The 23,272-nt window shown below is 39.0% G+C and overlaps 1 protein-coding gene across 3 annotated transcripts in view; it reads left to right on the forward strand.

The window, feature by feature from the left end:
- IL13RA2 (interleukin 13 receptor subunit alpha 2) overlaps positions 1-23,272 on the forward strand; it is a 69,928-nt gene that overhangs the window by 4,117 nt on the left and 42,539 nt on the right. The window contains exon 1 of one of the 3 annotated variants that reach the window (XM_047716781.1): positions 19,334-19,403. The exons of 1 other annotated variant lie outside the window; for it this stretch is intronic. The gene's annotated coding sequence lies outside the window, so the exon portion shown is untranslated. Of the gene's footprint in view, positions 1-19,333; positions 19,404-23,272 lie in introns of those variants that run through there. One more of the 3 variants, XM_047716786.1, reaches the window with a different exon arrangement.

Genomic DNA, 23,272 nt, shown 5'->3' on the forward strand with positions numbered 1-23,272 from the left:
ACTTCAATCAGACCCTGTAGGCAGAGATCTGGGAGACTGAGATGGTAAGACTTCTGCTGGCTTTTGTCATAGGTCCCAGGATCTCACAACTGCAACAGCCCCAAGAGAGAGCAGTGTCCAGCAACTGAAGATTCCTTTGTTGTTGCCTACTGTAGGGGTCGAATAATTTTCCTTTCATCCCTTCTAGGTTCTTTGGTCTAATAATCAAATTGACCAAAGATTAAAAGAAGAGGGGTGCCTGGGTGGCTCAGTCAGTTAAAGCTCTGCCTTAGACTCAAGCCATGATTGGAATTGAGGCCTTTGTAATGCTCCCTGCTCATTGGGGAGTCTGCTTCTCGCTCTGCTCCAGCCCTCACCTGTGATCTTTCTTTCACACACACTCTCTCTCTCTCTCAAATAAATAAATAAAATCTAAAAAAAGAAGAAGATTGACAGGAAAAAACCCCAAATTTCATATGTATGGGTGTCCCATAAAAATATAAGACCTAAAGGGCAGCCGGATAATTGAGGCTTATAAGACGTACTGAGCCAAGGAAAGGGATAGGGTTCTGGGAATACAAAACGGAGGAAGGCCATTCACAAGAAGGTGAGAGATTTTTGGAAAACAAAGTTTGCCCTGTTATGCAGATAAGTTTCTTAGGAAAAAAGGTATCTCTGCTAATAGTTCTTCTGGCTTAGGCTCCCTTTCAAATGAGAATTTAGACAGTTGATGGAGAGTAAAAGGCTTTTCCTAAATCTGCAGGTTAAAAAAAAAAAATCAGCCTAAAATAAATCCTTATACCAAAGAAGCATATTTTAAGGTGACAAGTTCTGTTTCACTTCCAAAGTGGGAGACAATTCAAAAGAATTTGTTCTTTTTTAAAAAGTTTTTATTTAAATTAATTAACATACAATGTAATATTAGTTCACGTTTACAATATAGTAAGTCAACACTTCCATATAATACCCAGTGTTCATCACAAGTGCACTCCTTAATCCCCATCACCTATTTCCCCATCCCTCACCCATCTCCCCTCTGGTGACAATCAGTTTATTCTCTTTAGTTAAGAGTCTGTTTCCTGGTTTGCCTTTCTTTTTTTCCCATTGCTCCTTTGTTTTGTTTCTTAAATCCCACATATAAGTGAGGTCATAATGTATTTGCCTTTCTCTGATTGACTTATTTCACTTAGCATTATACTGTCTAGCACTATCATGTCCTTGCAAATGGCAAGATTTAACTAATTTTTTATGGCTGAGTAATATTCATATATACTTCAGTATATCTTCTTTATCCATTGATCAGTTGATGGACACTTGGCTGTTTCCATGATTTGGCTAGTGTTAATAATGCTGCCATAACCATTGGGGTGTATCTCTTATAACCTGTAGTGCAATTGCTAGATTATAGGGTAGTTCTACTTTTAACCTTCTTATTGTTTTCCACACTGGCTGCACTAGATTGCATCCCCACCAACAGTACAAGAGAGTTCTCCTTTCTCTACATTCTTGCCCATACATCTTGTTTCTTGCATTGTTGATTTTAGCCAATCTGACAGGTGTGAAGTAATATCTCATGGTAGTTTTGATTTGCATTTCCTTGACGATGAATGATGTTGAGCATCTTTTTCATGTGTTGGCCATCTGTATATCCTCTTTGGAGAAATGTCTCTTCATGTCTCCTGCCCATTTTTTAATTGGATTATTTGTTTTTTGGGTATTGAGTGGTATCAATTATTTTTTCTTCTTTTTTGTAAAAAGATTTTATTTATTTATTTGAGAGAGAGAGAGAGAGAGACAGAGAGTGAGGAAGAATGAGTGGGAAGAGGGCAGGGGGAGAATGGGAGGGAAAAGCAGACTCCCCACTGAACATGGAGCCCAACATGGGACTTGGTCCCTTGACCCCAAGATCATGACCTGAGCCAAAGTCAGATGGTAGACCGACTGAGCCACCCAGGCACCTCTCAGTTCTTTATGTATTGTCCTTTGCAAATATCTTCTCCCATTCTGTAGGTTGCCTTTTAGTTTCATTGATTGTTTCCTTCACTGTACAGAAGATTTTTATTTTGAGGTAGTCCCAATAGTTCATTTTTGCTTTTGTTTCCCCTGCCTCAGGAGACATATCTAGAAAGAAGTTGCTATAGCCAAAGTCAAAGAAGTTACTGCCTGTGTTCTCTTCTATGAGTTTTATGGCTTCAGGTCTCACATTTAGGTCTTTAATTCATTTTGAGTTGATTTTTGTGTATGGGGTAAGAGAGTGGTCCAGTTCATTCTTTTGCATGTTGATATCCAGTTTTCCCAACATCATTTGTTGAAAAGACTCTCTTTTTCCTATAGATATTCTTTCCTGCTTTGTTGAAGATCAATTGACCACATAATTTTCGGGTTATTTTTGAGTTTTTTGTTGTTGTGTTCCATTGATCTATTTGCCAGTACCATACTGTTTTGTTTACTGTAGCTTTGTAATGTTACTTGAAGTCTGGAATTATGATGCCTCTAACTTTTTTTTTTCTTTCTTTTTTTTTTTTAAGATTTTATTTATCTGACAGATGGAGATCACAAGTAGGCAGAGAGGCAGGCAAAGAGAGAGGGGGAAGTAGGCTCTCTGCTGAGCCTACTTCCCCCTCTTTCTCTGAGGCAGAGAGTCTCAATGCAGGGCTCAATCCTAGGATCCTGGGATCATGACCTGAGCCGAAGGCAAAGGCTTTAACCCACTGAGCCACCCAGACGCCCCTAGCTTTGCTTTTTTTTTTTTTTTTTTCAAAATTGCTTCTGCTATTTGGTGTCTCTGTGGTTCCATACAAATGTTAGGATTGTTTGTTCTAGCTCTGCAAAAGAATATTGTTGGTATTTTGATGCAGATTGCATTAAATGTATAGTTTGCTTTGGGTAGTATAGACATTTTAATGATTTGTTCTTCTAATCCATGAGCATGGAATATCTTTCCATTTCTTTGTGTCATCTTCAGTTTTTTTCATTAATATTTTATAGTTTTCAGAGTGTAGGTTTTTCACCTCTTTAGTGATATGCCTGGAATTCTTTCTCTTTATTCTTTGCATATTTATTACTGGTTTTTAATATATGGTTACCATTATGTTTATATGTAACCTGTTATGCATGTAACAGTCTATATTAAGTTAATGGTCTTTCAGCTTGAACTCATTCCTTACTTCTCTCCTCCCTATATTTTCGACACACGGTTTTATATTTTATGTCCTTTTTGTGAGTTCTTTGGATGTTTTCTTTATAGAAATATTAATTTTTACTGCTTTTGTGTTTCCTACTTTTATACTGTCACTTTTGGTCTCTCTTTTCCACTCAAAGTGCCTTTGAATATTTCTTGCAGGACTGGTTTAGTGGTCATGAACTCCTTTAGTTTTTGTTTTCCTGGGAAACTCTTTCTCTCTACTTCTATTCTGAATGATAGTCTTGTTGGATAGAGCATTCTTGGCTGCAGACTTGTTTCATTCAGCATTTTGAATATATCATGCCACTCCCTTCTGGTTAGGAAAGATTCTGTTTAAAAATGTCCTGCTTGGGGTGCCTAGGTGCCTCGGTCAGTGGAGTGTCTGCCTTTAGCTCAGGTCATGATCTCAGGGTCCTGGGATGGAGCCTCATATTGGGCTCCCTGCTCAGTGGGGAGTCTGCTTGTCCCTCTCCCTCTACTCCTCACCCCCACTCATGCTCTCTCTCTCAAATAAATAAATAAAATCTTTTAAAAAAAATCTCTGATTCTTTTTAAACTTTTTTTTGTCTCTGGGGTAAGGGTTTCACTGTTGTCTTCTAGTCTTCTCAAGTCCATTTAGTATCCTTTTGATAGTTGCTTTAAATTCTCCATCAGGCATGTTACTTATATCTGTTTTGGTTAGATCTCTGGCTTGACCTTATCTTGTTCTTTCATTTGGGATAAATTTCTTTGTTTTTCTCTTTTTGTTTAAGTCTCTGCCTTCTTCTCTGTATTAGAGAAGCTAGTTATGTCTCTTGTTCCTCAAAGTAATGGCCTTTTGAAGAAGAGATCGTGTAGTACCATAGGCCTGACACTTCACAGTTTGTCTTCAGTGTATCTGCTTCAGCTCTGCTGTTGTGTTCTGGCTGTTCTATCCTTCAGGCCAGTTGTCTACAGAGGCTCTCCTCACCTGGTTGAGCAGTATTTGTTCCCAGGGCCTGCACGTGGTGAGTTTTAACTAGGTGCTCTCTGGTCTGCTTTTGAAATGAGACCTGACACCACCTCCACTGGAACTGAGGCCCTACAAAACTCTCTGGTTGGGAGTTGTGATATGAGCAGGAGTTTGTGCTGATCTTCTGGGTGAGGGGGCTGCCTGGCTGGGACAAAGTGTAACTCAGAAAGGTAGTTTCCCTGGAGCACAAGAAGGTGGGGCTTAGTGTAAGCAATTTCAGCAGCCGGTGTCTGTGCTTTGCTGTTTCCCACAGGTGGCTCTGTGTTTATGCTGAGGGGTGGGAGGAGGGAAATGGCACATGCCAACTCCTTTGTTCTGGGAGAGGTTTCTCTGAACACTGCCTGTCAGGGACATGCTCATAAAAGAACAAATAATCTCCCCACTGTGTGCCCCAGACACTCCTCTAATTGCTGTTTCCAGTCTGTGTGCCCCTGGCTTGTTTTTCTTGCCTTCTCTCCAAGAGCAGCACTATTCCCTCTGGGCTCCATCCCAATCAACTTCACTAAACTTTAAAACCCCCAGCGTTAGGCCTTCTAGTTGAAAGAACTCATGAAATTCAAACCCTCTCATTTTCCAAGCCAATAGCTATGTGGAAATGTTCTCTTTGAGCATTTCCCTATGTATTCCTCTCTCTCTTGCTCTTCTCTGTAACCATGGCTCCCTCTCTTCCACAGCAGCCAGAATCCATTTCTCCCCTAAACCGCCTCTCTGCCTTACCTTGTTTGATGTGGTCTTTTCTCTCCCTTTATTTGTGGAGTTTGTTCTGTAGTCCTCAGGTTGATTTCTGAGGTATTTAGGATGATTGGATAGTTATCTAGTTATATTCATAGGATAAGGTAAGCCTAGGGTCCTCCTACTCCAATGTCATCTTCCTCCTCCCAAAAGAGTATGTTCTTTAAAGAGGAGAGACACAGGAAGGGTGCCATTGTAGACAGAGACTCATACAAAAGATATGTCTTATGATTTTAGAGATGATTTTTTCTTTTTGGGCTCTTCTAGAATAAAGGGTGAGGAGAAGGGAGAGGTACTAATTTGACATTTATGGAAATACAAACAAATGGTTGGCATTACGGGAATTTTCCTCATATTAAATATCATAGACAGTAGTTAAGAAATTAAATGTGGCATGTATTGGTCACAAGAAAATCCCGCTAAACTTTATGTAATAGAATGTTCATAGCTATCCAGTTTTTTTCCCCAAGGTGTCCATAGTAAGCAGTATCTATGTAGCTTGGAATTAGATTCTGTCTGTGTCATTAAATATTTGAGTGACATAACAAATAAGAATTGTCAAGCAATGTGGCAGTGTAAAAGGGTCATGGTGATGTGGAAGGCCAATATCACTAATCTATTAAATGAAGGGAAAAGCAGCCCAAATTTATACACAATCAAGATACTTTGTCCCAAATAAAAACCACATTTGCTGGACCATATCAGGTTTTGCTTTCCCAGACAATTCAAGTCCTCCCTCATAATTCCCTTCCTGAGACCCATCTCTCTGGCCCCACTAGCTATGCACTGTATGTTAGAGTCCAAGGACATAGAGATAAATAAAAATATATTTCATTTCCTCAAGAAGCTCACAGCCCAGTTCACGGAGGTAGAGAAATAGAGACAATTATGATGCATTCTACTTAATGCTGTGATATCAGGAAGAATTTTTCCATATGTGTCTATGGAAACTCAGGCTATGTGTTTCAGTGAGGGGATGATGTTTGAGTGGAGTTTTGAATGATAAATCGGAAGATCTCATTATTTTCTCTTTGGATTATTGAAAGTATTCCCTAACTGAAAGTCTTGCCTACATGCTTGCCCTACTACATTTTGATGGAGCTCCCAGTTGAAAGGCAATGAAGCATAAGAAACTCATGGTGTATTTGGGGAAATTCCAAATGTTTGGTATGGTTTTACTGAGAGGTGAAAAATCCAAGTCAGGAAGATAAGTAGAGGCTCAACCATGGGGTGCCTTGTATGTCATGAACCCTATAGTGTTAAAATTGAAGAGCAGTAGAATATGTTGCAAATGGAAGAATAACCCAGTCCAATCTGCATTTTGATCTTGTGACTGCTAAGTAGAGAATGCTTTGGAGGGAGGGTAAGCACGGTGGCAGGAAGCCCAGTTGAGAGGCATCATGAAGAAGATAATGGAACTAGAGCAATGGTGGTGGGAATACAGGGAGATGCACAGATTTGAGAAGTAGTTAGGAATTGCTGTTGACAGAATTTGTTGTTAGATTGATTGTGGTGGATGAAATGAGGGGAGAGAACTAGGATTATCTTATCTGGCATTAGCAACGGTTAGCAGTGCCATTCTATGAAATCTGAAACAGAGGAAGAAGACCAGTTCTGCGTGGGGGAGGATGATGATCAATTCATACTTGGACATGTTGAGCTTGACTCACCTGTGAAATATCCAGGTAAAAATTTCTACTAAGCAATTTGATATGATGGTCTGGAGCTCAGGAGAGTAGTCTGTACTCACCCTTTTCTGCCTCTTCTGAATGCCCTTAGAATCCATCCTCAGTAGTTTAACCCTTGATTCCATACCATCCTGGACCTGTCCTTTAGTTTCTCTCATTTTCATGTACTTTTCAGATATTGTATACCCATCTGTATCTTTTGCAATGCTTATCTGACTTTTGGGCATAAGTGGGGTCTTTATAAAGGCTTGTAAAGATTTGCATGGCTACCTCATCACAGAGGTTATTCAGGAAAAAAAAAATGACACTTCTTAATAGTTATTACAAATCAATTTTACATGTGTGACCAATTTTACTTGAAAGATTTGTAAGATATTTTCCATTACCCCTTGCCCCTAATTTAAGTTTTCCAACCTTTAGCGAGAAGTGAAAATGTTAACAGTTTTTCTACATTGGCTTCCTCACAATCCTTTATTCTGTCATCTGAGTCCCTGAGTTTCTGTAACCCAATTTGGCATATGGAATTGATAAGCCAGGGAAGGGATCTGGTTATTGTTATTTCATGTTAGGGCATTTACAATTATTTGTGGATATTGTATCCTGAGACATTCTGAACTTCATTTTTTCCAAAGGAGGGGCCTCTTTTGTATCAACAGTGGAACTTAAGAGATTTCTGTTAAGCATTTACAGAAAACGGTTCCTCTTTAAAAAAAAATGCACAAGGCTTAGGAACAGTTGCCGAGTGGGGGAATGAGATCTTTGGTGGCTTAGCAGTTTTTGCTTTCTCATTTCCCTCCCTTTTGATACTTTTTCATTATGTTTATCCTCCCTCTTCTAGAATTTTTTCTTTCATTTATGCATGCATCCACATATTCACATATTCATTCCTTTTACATCACTAGAGTTTACCAGTCCTAGTCTCTGTACTTTGCAGAATACTCAAGATAAGAATTAGTCATGCAGTACAAATGTGAAAAACTAACACTGCTTCTTTCCCACACAGACCTGTTGAGTACTTTAGGTAAATATCAATGGGGTTTTTAGAGAAAATAATTCCTGCTTTGGGAGCTTGTCTCAAAAGAGTGGTGCTAATATTGAGACTTAAACCCAGTAGGTAGCAAGGGGAAATACTGACAAGTAAATGACAGATGGAGCTTTACCCTTTTTTTTTAAAGATTTTACTTATTTATTTCACGGAGAGAGAGTGAGCACAAGCAGGGGGATTGGCAGGTAGAGGGAGAAGCAGGTTCCCTGCCAAGCAAGGAGCCTGATGTGGGGCTCCGTCCCTGGGATCATGACCTGAGCCGAAGGCAGATGCTTAACCAACCGAGCCGTCCTGGTATCCTGGAGCTTTAATTACTTTCTGATCAAAATCTTCCATCACCTAATTCATACAGAGGTTACCTGTGTGTGTGTCAGGCATATAGTAGATGCTTTGTACATATAAATTCATTTAATTCTTACTATGATGTAAACCCTATTACTATCCCCCATTTTAAAGATGAGGAAACTGAAGCATAGGGATGTTCAATACATTTTTTTTTTTTTAAAAATTTATTTATTTATTTGACAGAGATCACAAGTAGGCAGAGAGGCAGGCAGAGAGAGAGAGAGGAGGAAGCAGGCTCCCCTGCTGAGCCCAGGATAGTGACCTGAGCTGGAGGCACAGGCTTTAACCCACTGAGCCACCCAGGCGCCCCGTTCAGTACATTTTCCAGGGTCGCATAGCTAGTAAATGATGTTTCTGAGATTTGAACCCAGGCAATATGACTCCAGATTAATGCCCTTAGATACTATATTCAGATATGGAACTAGTATGATCAATTTAGTATGTATATGTTCATTTTCTTTTAGCTATTCTGTGTCTTCTTCTATGTGTCATATATGTATGCTAGAGAGTAGCTCAAAACAAAATTGTACGTAACTTTGCTCTCAACTTTTAAACCCAGTATACAACAAATAAGGGGGAAATGTACCAAAAAGAGCACCCAAAACTAGCAGTAACTGGATATCACGCAACAATTTGGTGACACAAGAAAGAAGGATTGCCAAAAAAAACCCCTCCACATTATTTATTTATTTAAGCACCTTCCTTTCTTCTTTCCTTCTTTCCTTCCTTCCTTCCTTCCTTCTTTCCTTTTGTAATCTCTCTGTCCAACACAGGGCTCAAACTCACAACTCTGAAAGCAAGCATTTCATGCTCTACCAGGTGCTCCAAATTTTTTTAAAAACATATATTTTATTTATTTATTTATAAAAAGATTTTATTTATTCATTTGACAGAGAGAGATGCAGTGAGAGAGGGTACACAGCAGGGGGAGAGGCAGGGCTCCTGCCGAGCAGGGAGTCCAATGCAGGCCTTGATACAAGGACCCTGAGATCATGACCTAAGCTGAAGACAAATTCTTTTTTTTTTTTTAAACTTTTTTATTTTTTATTTTTAAAGATTTTTATTTATTTGACACAGAGAGAGAGAGAGATCATAAGTAGGCAGAGAGACAGGCAAAGAGAGAGGGGAAGCAGGCTCCCCACCAAGCAGACAGCCTGATGCGGGACTCGATCCCAGGACCCTGAGATCACGACCCGAGCTGAAGGCAGAGGCTTAACCCACTGAGCCACTCAGGTGCCCCTGAAGACAAATTCTTAACGGCTGAGCTACCCAAGTGCCCCTCCAAGTTTCTTTTTTATTTGAGTATAGTTGATACACAGTGTTATAAGTTTCAGGTATAAAGGGGCCCCTGGGTGGGGGTTAAGCATCTGCCCAGAGTCCTGGGATCAGCAGCCAGAGTTATCTTTTTTTTTTTTTTTTTAAGATTATTTATTTATTTATTTGAGAATGATAGCGAGAGAGAACTGGAGTCGGGGTAGGTGTGGAGGAAGAAGCAGGCTCCCCTCTGAGCAGGGAGCCTGATGCAAGGCTCGATCCCAAGACCCCGGGACCATGACCTGAGCCGAAGGTAGATGCCCAACCCACTGAGCCACCCAGGCGCCCCCAGAGTTATCTTTAAAACAGAACTAATTGTATATATTTCCCTGATCAAACATCAGACCCTTCCAGTGGCTCCCTATCTCATTCAGAACAAAATGTCAAACTAAACTAGCCTAGGAGGCACCACACAAACTGTCCCCTCTACCTCTTTGACTTATCCTCCTTTCTTTCCTGCTTATTCTGCTCCAGCAACACAGGCCTCCTAGCATCCGCCCACCAGACACGGTCCCTCTTCAGGGCCTTTGCACTTGCTATTCCACCTGCCTGAAACACTCTCCACTTAGTCGTCTTCATGACTCTCTCCATCCTTTATTCAGGTTCTTCCTACAAAGGCCTTCCTCATCTTCCTTTCTAAAATAGCTTCTTTCCCTCACTTCACCCATCATTATCTAACATCTTACCCTGCTCTTTTTTAATGGCATTTATCATGACCTAATGTATTTCTGATTCTTTATCTATGATCTATCTCCATTACTGGAAAGTCAATTCAATGAGAGCAGGAGTTTGTTCACTCATTGCTATAGCCCCGTGACCAAACACAAACTCAATAACTATTTGCTGAATTAGTAACCGACTGGATGAATCAATGAATCACTAAATGGCAGTAACCTAGGGAGAAAGTAGGTCATGGTCTGAGGAAAGAAAGAAAACATTTCTTCAAAGATGTGCTGCCAATCTGAAATACCACTCAGAAGATCATCTCAGTATTAGTGTAAAAGATCTAGCTCTTCTCTTTTCAGGCAATATAGCCACTTTAAAGTCACATGTTAATATGCAGTGACTATGACCCATACGATCTGTGGTTTTTTTCTAAATTAAATGTAAAGAATAATAGATGAGATGATTTTGAAACCCTGTTTAGTAACCTGCTTAAGCATTTGAGAACCCATATGCCTGCCACTAATAGAGTGACAACTTGAGGAAATTAATATGTGTTATTGATCTTTATTTTTCCTGAAAGTATGATGTGCCCTGGCTGTAAGGAATTTTCTGCTGGTTGTCTGATCTCCAGCTAGAGCTTAACTTCCTAATTTTATTAAGCCTCAATCTGAGGACACACATGTGTACACTCTGGTTTCCTGTTAATAGTTAATTAACAAGTTCATTATGTGGTTGTTCCTATCTCAGCATTATCAAGAGACAAATTGGAAAAGATCATGATGTTATGGTAAAATTCCATATGATTGTTTCTCTGAATTCTTTTGATTGAAGAACTGTTTATTTTATAATTCATTTATATTTGAAAGGGGATAAATGGGAGAGTTGTTTTGTAACTTATATTTATGGAAAATATTTAGGTAGAAAAGACTTATATTTGGAGACTAACCTAGTCTGTATTAATGGATTTATAGAGAAAAGGCTTTTACTGAAGTTCATTACTTGTTTTCAAAGGATTCTAGTAAATTAAAATGTGTTTAACACTAAATAGCAATATGAATTAGAAAACTGATATTTTAAAAAAAATCTTTTAAAAGATTTTATTTACTTGTTTGTCAAAAAGAGAGATAATGCAAACAGGGGGAGCAGCAGGCAGAGTGAGAAACAGACTCCCCAATGAGCAGGGGACCTGGCGCAGGACTCGATCCCAGGACCCTGGGATCATGACCTGAGCTGAAGATAGATACTTAACTAATTGAGCCACCCAGGCATCCCAGAAAACTGATTGTTATAAAGGCTTATGAATGACCTTGATTAGATCATCTCTTCATTCAGGTCCTTGATTTTCTTGGCTATAAAAAGAGAGTGTTAGACTCGAGTTTTTAGATTTGTTTCAGCATTACCAGTTTTAGTTTCTGTGAACATACTTACTGATGTCTGGGAATAGGAATGTCAGTTCTCATGATATGGTTAATAAATATTAGCTTGATAATTGTTGAATCTGAATAATGGGTACATTTGATTTCATTTAGCTATTTCTACTTTTATCTAGGTTTGAATATTTTTATAAAATAGCAAATTTAGAGATATAATTGATTAACAAAATGCTTGATAGCAGATACTACATTCAAACTGGTCCTATAAAGTCTATTTTCTGCCTATGCTGTTTTTTTCCACTTTTCTCTGAAATATTTATGCAAAATAGCAGTCTTTATGAACATTCCAGGGCAGGCAGTTTTCTTCAGTTTTTAAATAACTATGCTAAGGGTTAGACCAGATTTTTTTTTTTTCAAAGGTTTTATTCATTTATTTGACACACAGAGATCACAAGTAGGCAGAGCAGCAGGCAGAGAGAAAGGGGGAAGTAGGCTTCCTGCTAAGCAGAGAGCCTGATGTGGGGCTTGATCCCAGGACCCTGAGACCATGATGAGCTGAAGGCAGAGGCCTAACCCTCTGAGCCACCCAGGCGCCCCAGGGTTAGACCAGATTTAAAAAATTCCCCATGAATAGATTTTCAAGGTAGAGATATTCATTGATCAGGAAACTAGTAGAAGTTTTTACAAGTATGATATAATTTATATTAATTTGGCTCTCTCATAACACCTAATCTAGATTAGCTTAATTATCTGTAACTCATTCGTAAACCAGGCTGATTTTTTTTTTCCCTTGCCACCCTACACATTACCAGGCCATTTGTGGAGGTTAATATGGTAGACTACATTGTAGCTAAGAAAGTGTCTTTTAATGTTAAGCAATCCTGGGTTCAAATCCCTATTTCAGGGGTGCCTGGTGGCTCAGTCAGTAAAGCGTCTACCCTGGGCCCAGGCCATGATCTCCAGGTTCTGGGATAGAGCCCTGAGTTGAGCTTCCTGCTCAGCAAGGAGTCTGCTTCTCTCTCTCTCTCTCTCTCTCTCCCCCCCTCTGCCCCTCCCCACTGCCTGTTCTCTTTCTCCCTCAAATAAATAAAAAAACTTTATATTTAAAAAAATCCCTATTTCAGCTATTTCCTAAATGTAACATCTTGAGAAAGTTTTTTTTTTTAATTTCTTCTTCTTCTTCCTCTTTTTTTTTTTTTTTTTACTTCTTTGAGCCTCAGTTATCTTTTCCATAAAATGGGAATGTCAATGATAGTATATACATCATGGGATCATTATGACAACTAAAGACCATGGGTAATCATTAAACATACAGCCTGACAAGTTTCAACCAACAATGTCAGCCTATTCTGTCATTATTTTTTGGTCATTTACTTTTTTGCACTATTAGAATAAAAGTTATATGTGGAGGAATTTTTTTTTTTAAGGAAATATGGCTGTTGTGGTTACCTTCGCTAGAAGCATTCAATACATGTTTACTGAACATATGCTATATTCTAGGAACTAGTTGTATAGAGACAAGTAAGGCATACTTCCTGTTCTTAAGGAAATCACCTACTAAGGAGAGAACCCGATATGTGAGAGCTTAAGAGTCAGGCCCAAACTTAAAGGAGTGGCAGAGTAGGCAATGATTAGTATGCTGAGATTCAAAGGGAAGCAAAAATGAACCAAAACCCAAACCAAAAACCTCTGGCCTGTGACTGGGTCTGAAATACCATTAAGATATTTTTCCTTTGGACTTTATACATTCTTTGATTTTGGGGTTCCAGGTACAAGTGACTTTGGGAAGAATAACACATTAAGTAATATCACTTGCACTTTAATGAAAATTTATTTCTATATTATTTAGGGTACAAGGTAAGTTGCCATAATCAAGACACCTCAAAATATTATGGCTCAAGTAACAGACCAAAGGTGAGCAGGCAGCTCTGCGGCAGGCCATTCGTGGCCCAGAATCCTTCTACCCTGTTGCTTTGCCATTTCCTAGTGTGTTGACTTTGTGGTCAGATATGGTCCTTACTGTCATGTCTGTGGAATAGCCTACTGGTTGAGTGAGGGGAGAGAAGGAAGAGGACAAGAGATTTTCTTGTCAAAACATGATCCAAAGGTTGCACATATTGCTGTGTTTGCATATCATCCTCTAAATTTCTGTCATATCTTCATATCAAACTGCAAAGCAGTCTGGAAAATACAGTCTTTGATTGGTAGGCTGTGTACCCAGCTAAAGTTCATGAGTTTCAGTTACCAAAAGAAAGAAGGGGAGAATGGATACTGAGAAAAAATTAGCAGTCTTTACCACAGTGTATCAGACAAATTTATCTTGATAAGCTTCCTGAAAGACCTAGGCCTTTCCAAATAGGTGGCTATTTGATGCATAAAGAAACAGTTATAAAGAAGGTTGACTTGTCAAGGATGTTTTCTGACATCAAGCAATTATCCAGGCTAGGATTCTCTGATCCCAACTGGGTATCCTATCATTCAGTTCAATTCCGACATGATACATCTAGTTATATTACACATGCTATATAGTACATTATACATGTAATTAACAAATACCCCACAGGATAAGGACCCAGTCCCACAAAGACTATCCACACTTCAGATGCCAACTGAAAAGTCATGGTACTTCTGACTAACCAGTAATAAATTCAGAAGTTCCCATGACCCTTCTCAAGTTTGATAACTCACTAGAACAACTCAGGAACATACTTTACTAACTTTTACATGTTTATTATAAAGGATACAACTCCAAATGGAAAAGATGCTTAGGGCAAGGGGCGCACGCGTGTGTGTGTGTGTGTGTAGGGGTGATGCATCTTGAGGAGCTTCCATTTTTCTTTCCAGGCATGTGACCTTCCTAGTACCTCCGTGTGTTCACCAATGCGAAAGCTCCGTGAACATGGCTGTTTAGGCATTTTATGGATGCTTCATTACTAAGGCATGGACCTGGATGTCAGTTCCACCTAGATTTTATTTCTCTTGAATCTTTTAAAGATTTTATTTATTTATTTGGGAGAGAGGGCAAAAGAGTACAAGCAGGGGGAGCAGCAGAGGGAAAGGAAGAAGCAGGCTCCCCACTGAGCAGGGAGCCTGATGAGGGACTCAATCTCATCATGACCTGAGCCAAAGGCAGACGTGTCTCCATTTGAGCCACCCAGGCACCCTCTCTTGAATTTTTGACTTCTGGAAGGTGACTTAACCTATTGGAACTTGAATGATATCCATTTATAAAACTGAAATAGTATCTACTTAGCTATCTCAAGGAGATAAATGGATAAAATAAAGTAATACCTATGTTCCTGCTAGAGAGGTCAGGGATAGCACTTGTCTACCTTAGGTCCATTCCAGCTGATTAAATCATTTACCATTGGTGATTGAAATCAACTTCCAGTTCCTCACCCCGCCCAGGAGGTCAGTGGTGTGGGCTGTTGGGGGTGGGGCTGATAGTTCTTACCCTCTAATCACATGGTGGCTTCCTCTGGCAACTGACCCCCAATCCTGAAGCTATCTAGGAGCTCACCAATAGTCACCTCAGCATAAGCTCAGGTATGGTTGAAAGGGACTCATTATGAATAACAAAAGACACTTCTGTCACTCAGGAATTTCTAAGGGTTTTAGGAGCTCTGTGCCAGAAACTGGAGATAAAGACCAAATATATTTTTTTACTATACCACAATTTGACATCAGGAGCAAGAGTGACCCCCAAAACCATTTCTGCCTGAAGATATCCTTCTCATCACAAAGCAGATCGAATGAGTTGTTCTCTTCTCTGAGCTCCTTAGCTGACAAAGATTCTGTAGATTGTGTCAGAGTATGCTGTTCTTATCACACAGTACTATAATTATTCAGTAGCTTCTAGCTTCCATAGCTTTAACTAAAATTGACCTACATGAAGTAGTCTTAAGCTCACCTTTGAACCACCAGCATCTAGCACAGTGCTTGACACATTGCTGCTCTGTAAATGGTTGAATGAATGTGAGTGAATGGAAAGCAGAGTCTGCCACTGCTGACCCCTGTGGTCTGTGGGTCTGTGTCTAAGCCTGTTTGATGTTAATCTGGGGACTGGATCATACTGTTGCTATTTGTATTTTTCAGCTCATGTGGGTTTTCTGAGAATCTCAGCTCTGGTATTCTGCTGTTGAATCTATGGTACTCTGGAGGGGAATTCAAGACTCATAAATTAGTTGGTTTCAGCATAAAAAGACTGGAATTCAGGGAAAGCAGGCTGTCTAGATGCCTTTTGTCTCACAGAGTTTGTTCTTTGTAAGACACTGCTTTTCTGTGCAATATGCCAAGCCTACCAAGTAATCTTCAGGTCAGTTTTCCAGGGGTGTCATGTGAAAAGAAAAGCTCTCTGGACATTGTAAGTTTGACATTTGCCTGAATGTTTAAAAACTGTTCTCAAATCCAGGAATTTTATTAAGAGGTGTGTGTGTGTGTGTGTGTGTGTGTGTGTGTGTGTGTACACATAAACTAAAGAGTCAGTGGTTATTTTATTTTTTTAGTATTTTTTTGTTTTGTTTTTGCTTATTTAGTGTCTTTTAAACTTACAAAGGAAGTAACAGTTTGGGGCACTAAATACTGACTTTGCTGATTACTTCATTTGAGCAGCAGTTCAGGAATACCCATTTCCTGTTTTGATGGTTTTCAGAATAGGAGTTCTACAGCTTTACACAGCAAAATAGATATCAAGATCCTTGCTAGTCAACTAGTTCAGCAACTGAGTTATCAGAGAGAATTCTACAATAGTGTGACTGTGCAGGGAAAGCACTGGGGTAGGTGTCAGGCCCACCTAGATTTTATTGAATTACTCTTGAATTTTTGACTTCTGGAAAGTAACAACCTATTGGAACTTGAGTGATATCCATTTGTAAAACTACACAGTATCTACTTAGCTATCCCAGGGGGACAGTGGATAAAATGAAGTACTCCACTTGATCTTAGCCAAAAGGCCGAGAAGCGATAAAATGAAGTACTATGTTCCTGCTGGAAAGGCCAGGGATAGTACTTGGGTACCCTTCGTCTGTCCTAGTTTCACTTCATGGTGTCAGGCTAGGAAGTCTCAGTTCTTACACAGCTCTGGCCCAGTGAGAGCCATTCTCTTTTACCAGGTAGAAGTCTGGAAGTAGCCTAGTGTGTGCTTTGCTTCTAGAATTGATTTGGGCCCCTGGGAAACTATGTAAGCATCAGGCTTTAGACTTTGTTTCTTACACCACCATCTGCTGTTGGGTGTTTAATTGGACTTTGGCTCCCTTATGAAAGCTCAGTTCTGTGTGTCTCTGATGAAAGGAGGGCCCAGGCCTAAATCTTCTTGCCTAGCTTCTGCTGGCCCCCTTCCAGAACTGAATGTTGATTGCTTGCAGAATTTCTTGTATTATCTTGCTCAATTCTCCCAGAAATGTGACTTGATCCCCACTATCTTGAAGAACTTCCCCACCCCGAGGCTTTGATGTACCTCTTCATTTCATCCCTTCTGGGTGACACTAACCCTGCCGTGCATCAAATGTTGGTTTATAATCTCTTGATTTTGGACTAACTTCCAGCTAGGGAGGGACTGTTCCAATTAGTCTTATCTAGCCTCCTTTCTCTGCACCAATCAGGTTTACTTCCAAATTCTCTTTATTAGGAGTTGCAACATGTCATGTATTTGGGGCGTAGTAATGAATGCTAAGGTACAAGCACACAATTATCATTGGCAACTTCTATTGATATCAGTAGAAAGCCATCAAATAGGACTTGTAGTATATTAAAATAAGTTCTTTTTTTTTAAAGATTATTTATTTGAGAGAGAAAGAGGGAGAGAAAGTATGGCAAAGAGAGGTAGGGGCAGAGGGTGAGGGAGAGGGACAAGTAGATTACTCACTGAGCACAGAGCTTGACACAGGGCTCAATCTCATGACCCTGAAATTATGACCTGAGCTGACACCAAGAGTTAGATGCCTAAACAACTGAGCCACCCAGGTGCCTTGGATTGTCTTTTTAATTTCTTTCTCTTCACACCATGAAGCAAAGATTTGCCTATGTTTTCATGATTATGCTATAAATTCAAGATATATGTTCATATTTAATGAAATTTAACATCTGGGGCATGGACATTATTGCTTTCAACTGTATTTTATTTTATTTTTTAAAAATTTTCCCAACTGTATTTTATTACCTATATTTAGCTTATGAATAAGTTAGCATGAATAAATGCACTGTATCATTCCAAGATATGATTATACTTGCATTGAATTGTACCTTTCCATTAAAACTATAAAGTATAGGGTAATGAAATGTTTGCAAGGGTCAGAAGATTTGGGGAAAACAGGAAGCTTGAAGAAAACTTCATGGAGAGTTTTTTTAATGGAAGAATATAAATAAACAGTTAATTGAAGTTGCAATCACAGGAAAAGGAAAGAAGATTTTGAATCTTGGTCTTTTTCTTACCATCATGTCAGCAAATTTTTTTTTTAAGATTTTATTTATTTATTTGACACAGAGAGAGAGATCACAGGTGAGCAGAGAGGCAGGCAGAGAGAGAGGGGGAAGCAGGCTCCCTGCTGAACAGAGAGCCTGATGCGGAGCTCGACCCCAAAACTCTGAGATCATGACTTGAGCCGAAGGCAGAGGCTTAACCCACTGAGCCACCCAGGTGCCCCCAAGTCAGCAAATTCTGATTGTTATATTCCTCATGTAGGTCTGATAAATGATTTTTGAAAAAGTGATTGTGAAATAGACAAACTAGCTGACATCTGTAAAACACATACTGAACTCCCTAAACAATGCTCAATGTCTTCCCACCTCCCAGTTTCAATTTAGGGTGAAGCATCGACTATGCAGTGAATAAAAAAGAAAAAAAAAATCTTAGAGTAAAAGATAAAGTTAGTGATAGAGAGAAGGCTCTACCCACGGTCTTCTCTTCATTCAGATTCCTTGCCTTTTATTTGTTCACATATTTATTGTAAAATGTATCTTTGGTATATGAGAGAATTTATCAAGTGTGAACCTGTGTTCTGAACCAAGGAAGACACTTTTTAACCAGTGGAAATTAGGTGATATTATATGGATTGGATTCAATCTCAATTTACTTGTATTTTGGAATAAGTACCTGACATACTTTAGAAAAGCATCCAAAGTTTCCATCTTCTTATGACTTTGCATGGTTCCCGGACATGGCAATTACTTTGGAGACTTAAAGGTTGAGGGGCAATTTGGAGACTTAAAGGTTGAGGGACAATTTGGTGACAATCTAAGTTTCTTTATTTACTTTTACCTGGGCTGAAATAAAATCTTGTTTGGTTATATGAAAATATATTTGATAAACTTTCAGTGGAGGAAAAAAACATATACATGACAATGAATTTTAATTATAGCACCAAAGATTTTAGAAATCAGAAACTTAAGACATCATTTAGTTCCAACTGCTAATTTTACATATGAGAAACTGACCACCTTTTTGGTGAAATGCAGAGGCAATCTTTACTTGGAATTGAAGGTTAAACTAGATGACTTCTGAGGTTCCATTTAATATTTTATTTTTTTGAAACTGAGTCTTAAATAATTTAAGGAAATTGTCCAAGGTCACCTACACCTAGTTGATTATGGGAGGGACACCCTAGAGTAGAACCTAGGTTTCCAGATTCCTTGTCCATTTATGACTCTTTTTCATACTTAAGGTATTTGAAACTCAAAACAGTGAAGTACTTTGGATTGTACACTCTGAGGAAACAGCATAGACCTGGCAATCACATACTTACCTTTGGATTATCTTTTAATTCCCGATGTGGTGAGTCACATAGTAAAATAACATTGGCATACTGAAATGCCATATCAGGAACTAATTAAAAGGGAAAGAAAATCACTCAGATGAACTTCGTGATTTCCTCTGAAACTTTTGACAAATGTAACCTTGAATGCTGACCTGCTTTGAATGCAAATTTTCTCATGACAGTACATTCAGTGGATCAACCAGAGCTCCTCCTACATAAAGTCTTCATTTCTTAGGTCATTTAAAATCCATTAAGCTAAGAAGCTGTTCATTGAGACAGATTTCAGTGGTATTTCAGAAGAATTTGAATATAACTGGACACATTATTCACTCACAGTAAGTCTGAAACTGAAGTTTCTGAGAGGGAGTGTGGGGATGAAAGGTAACTTAGAAATAATTTTAAAAATTTTAATAAAAAATGGGCTCAGAAATCTTTTTATAGCAAAAATCGTTTGAAATGATATATATTCATTTGAGAAAATACTGCTTTTTTGCATGCAGCTAATTAATAGGTGCTGGATAATCAATATGAATAACACTTTGCTTAATTTCTAGTTGTTCTTTTATTGGCCTTTATTTCCTATAAAAAATCATACCTCTTATAAGCAAAACTGGTCCTTTGGAAATGGTAAGGATAATTGCATTTTAGAATTAAGTTTTCTGAAATTATTTTGTATGTGATTTTTCCCCCCCCATAAATGAGAATTCTCTACTTTGCTGCAACTTTTCTCTATTTTGTTCAGAAATAACCATACAGCTCCTCTAAAATGAATGACTTAATATATTTTATATGATGTTTGATTTTATTTATGGAACTTGCATATCTTCTGTATGTGATGATTTCATTTATTTGTGTAGTATGGTTAAACACATATATAGTAGAGTTATTAAAATAAAAATTCCAATTTTCACTGTTTTTGTTCTGAAATGAACTAACATACATTTGATGCTTGTTTTCTTCTGAAAAAAATACATAGTTAACACTTAAATCTGACCATCACTTTTACACATTGTACTCACTTTGGATATTTCCAGATTCATTTTCTTTTTTAACATGTAAGAGAGAATATGAAATCATGACATGAATACTGGGGATTTAGCAGCTTTTTTTTTTTTCCTAAGATTTTATTTATTTGACAGACAGAGATCACACGTAGGTAGAGAGGCAGGCAGAAAGAGAGAGGGGGAAGCAGGCTCCCTGCTGAGCAGAGAGCTCTCTATATGGGGCTTGATTCCAGAACCCTGGGATCATGACCTGAGCTGAAGGCAGAGGCTTTAACCCATTGAGCCACCCAGGCACCCCTAGCAGCTGTTTTTTGATACAAATTTTATTAAAGTATGAAATGTTTTAGAGAGTTTAAGACTTAAGTAAGTTGCATAAAATTATTATTTTTTAAAGATTTTATTTACTGGGGCGCCTGGGTGGAGCCTGCTTAAGACTCTCTCTCCCTCTGCTCCACCAACCCTACCCTCACTCTCTCTCTCTCTAACATAAATAAATACATCTTTAAGAAAACAGAGATAATAATGCATATGCATAGGCCCTTATTACAGTAATCAATATGTTGACCATCTGGTATGGGCTGCTGTGATAGAGTGGGAAGAGCACTGGAATGGAATTCAGGAGACTTGGTGTTCTGCCACATTTGTTTCATTTATTCAGGTAAGTATTGAGTATCTACTATGTGTCTAGGCACTGAGGGTACAACATAAACTATTTCAAGTTATTACTTCCTTATATCTTAAATTCTAGCTTGTTGCTAACCTAACTATATCCATATTCTGGTCATGCAGAACAGTATTAATATTCTTCACATTTTAGGGACTGGAAACTAAGGGTTACATTTTGAGCAAAATACATATAGTGGTGAGCAAAATGAATATGATCCCTGATCTCACTGAGTTTATAGTCTAATGGAGTAGAAATTAATCTGATAATCCCACAAATTAGTATAAGATTAAAACCATTACAGGGGCGCCTGGGTGGCTCAGTGGATTAAGCCGCTGCCTTCGGCTCAGATCAGGATCTCAGGATCCTGGGATCGAGCCCCACATCAGGCTCTCTGCTCAGCAGGGAGTCTGCTTCCTCCTCTCTCTCTCTGCCTGCCTCTCTGCCTACTTGTGATCTCTCTCTCTGTCATAAATAAATAAAATCTTTAAAAAAAAATAAAGCCATTACAAGTCTTTAAAGGAAACATAGCGCTCATAAAGCAGGGGGCCTCATTTCAACTTCAACAGGGGCCTCATTTCAACTTCTCTCAGCAAGTGACATCTGAGCTGAAATCTGAAGAATGAACAGGTATTAGCCAGGTTATCCTTCTACATGTCTTTACTCAAAGTCTTCTGGATTCTCCTCAGTTCTTTTACATCCTCCTTGGTGGCTGTTGCAAACTTTCTCCTCTGCTTTTGAGCCTTCTACTCAGCTACTACATATTTATTCTCAGGAGGTAAGCTTTTCTCCTATTTCACACAGAAAATAAATGCCATCAGGTGTGCCTGAACTTCTTATCCACCAACCTCACTGTCTTTTATAAACACATCGATTTTCGTCTTCATCCATGCTTTTGTCTTGTCTCAGAGCCCTCTGTCAGTCCAAATTCAATTTTTCCACTTTTGTTTTAGATGACATGCTGGCCTCTTGCTTTTTCAGGGATTTCTTTATGTAATTATTCTCTTTCTCTTCTGTCTTTTAGTCTCTTCCTCTTTCTCAGCAAAGAAAAAAAAAAACCTTTTTTTTTTTAAGATTTTTATTTATTGGGGCACCTGGGTGGCTCAGTGGGTTAAGCCTCTGCCTTCGGCTCAGGTCATGATCTCAGGGTCCTGGGATCGAGCCCCACATAGGGATCTCTGCTCAGCGGGGAGCCTGCTTCCCTTCCTCTCTCTGTCTCTCTGCCTACTTGTGGTCTCTGTCTGTCAAATAAATAAATAAAATCTTTAAAAATAAAAAAAAGATTTTTATTTATTGGAGAGACAGAGAGAGAGGAAACACAAGAAGAGGGCATAGGAGAGGGAGAAACAGGTTTCCTACTAAGCAGAGAGCCCTATGCAGGGCTCCGTCCCAGGAGCCTGGGATGGTGACCTGAGCCGAAGGCAGACGCTTAACGACTGAGCCACCCAGGCACCCCTAGATACCTTTCTTTCTTTCTTTCTTTTTTAAGATTTTATTTATTTATTTGACAGAGAAAGAGAGAGACAGCAAAAGAAGAAACACAAGCAGGTGGAGTGGGAGAGGGAGAAGCAGGCCTTCCAGTGAGCAGGGAGCCTGATGCGGGGCTTGATCCCAGGAACACTGGGATCATGACCTGACGAAAGGCTGATGCCCAACGACTGAGCCACCCAGGCACCCCAAGATACCTTTTCTTAACCTTTTTCTGTACAACCAAGACCAGCACAATCCATACAACTAAACTTCGGTAAAAAGTGGTCCATACATATAACTACCTTTATCAAAGTCACTGCTTATTTCCTTTTTTTTTTTTTCTAAAAGATTTTATTCATTTGAGAGAGAGATAGTAAGAGAGAGAGCATGAGCAGGGAGGAGGGAGAGGGAGTGGGAGAAGCAGACTCCCTGCTGAGTAGAGATCAAGACCACAAGACCCTTGGGATCATGACCTAAGATAAAGGCAGATACTTAACCCACTCAGCCACCCAGGCATTCCTTACTTATTTCCAAGTACAACAAACCATTGCAGTTTTGTCTTACTTTCCCCCATGCCATCCCTGTTGGCATCTGAGGTTTTAATACCTTTTCCTTGAAATCTTTTACTTCAGTAGTTTTCCTCAGTACTGTTTCCTGTCAATACCAGTTATTACCATCAGTACTAAGTCAGAGTCTTTTAACATGGCTCAGAAAGCATGCCTAAGTACATCTTACACTGCAACCAAATCAAACCACTTGTAGATGTTTGAATTCATTAAGCTTTCTCACTTCTCTGCTTTTTCCTAATCAGTTTCCATTGAGGAGGAATCCTTCCCTCATATTCCCTGCCCCTGCAAAAACGTACTCCGGATATATGAGATAGTTTAGGTACTACTTCCTCTAAGGATTCTTACTTGACCACTTTCATCTCCCCAGACCAGTTTAGGTACCTGTCCTCTGGGCTTCTAAGTGCTTGTCTCTGTCTTAGAATTTACCACACCTTATTATAACTGAAGGTAGTATGAAGTTAGTCTGCAACTTTGGTATCCAAGAAATTTCACATTTT

Source organism: Lutra lutra, chromosome X (assembly GCF_902655055.1).
Source record: "Lutra lutra chromosome X, mLutLut1.2, whole genome shotgun sequence".
In the NCBI taxonomy this organism is placed as follows: Eukaryota; Metazoa; Chordata; class Mammalia; order Carnivora; family Mustelidae; genus Lutra; species Lutra lutra.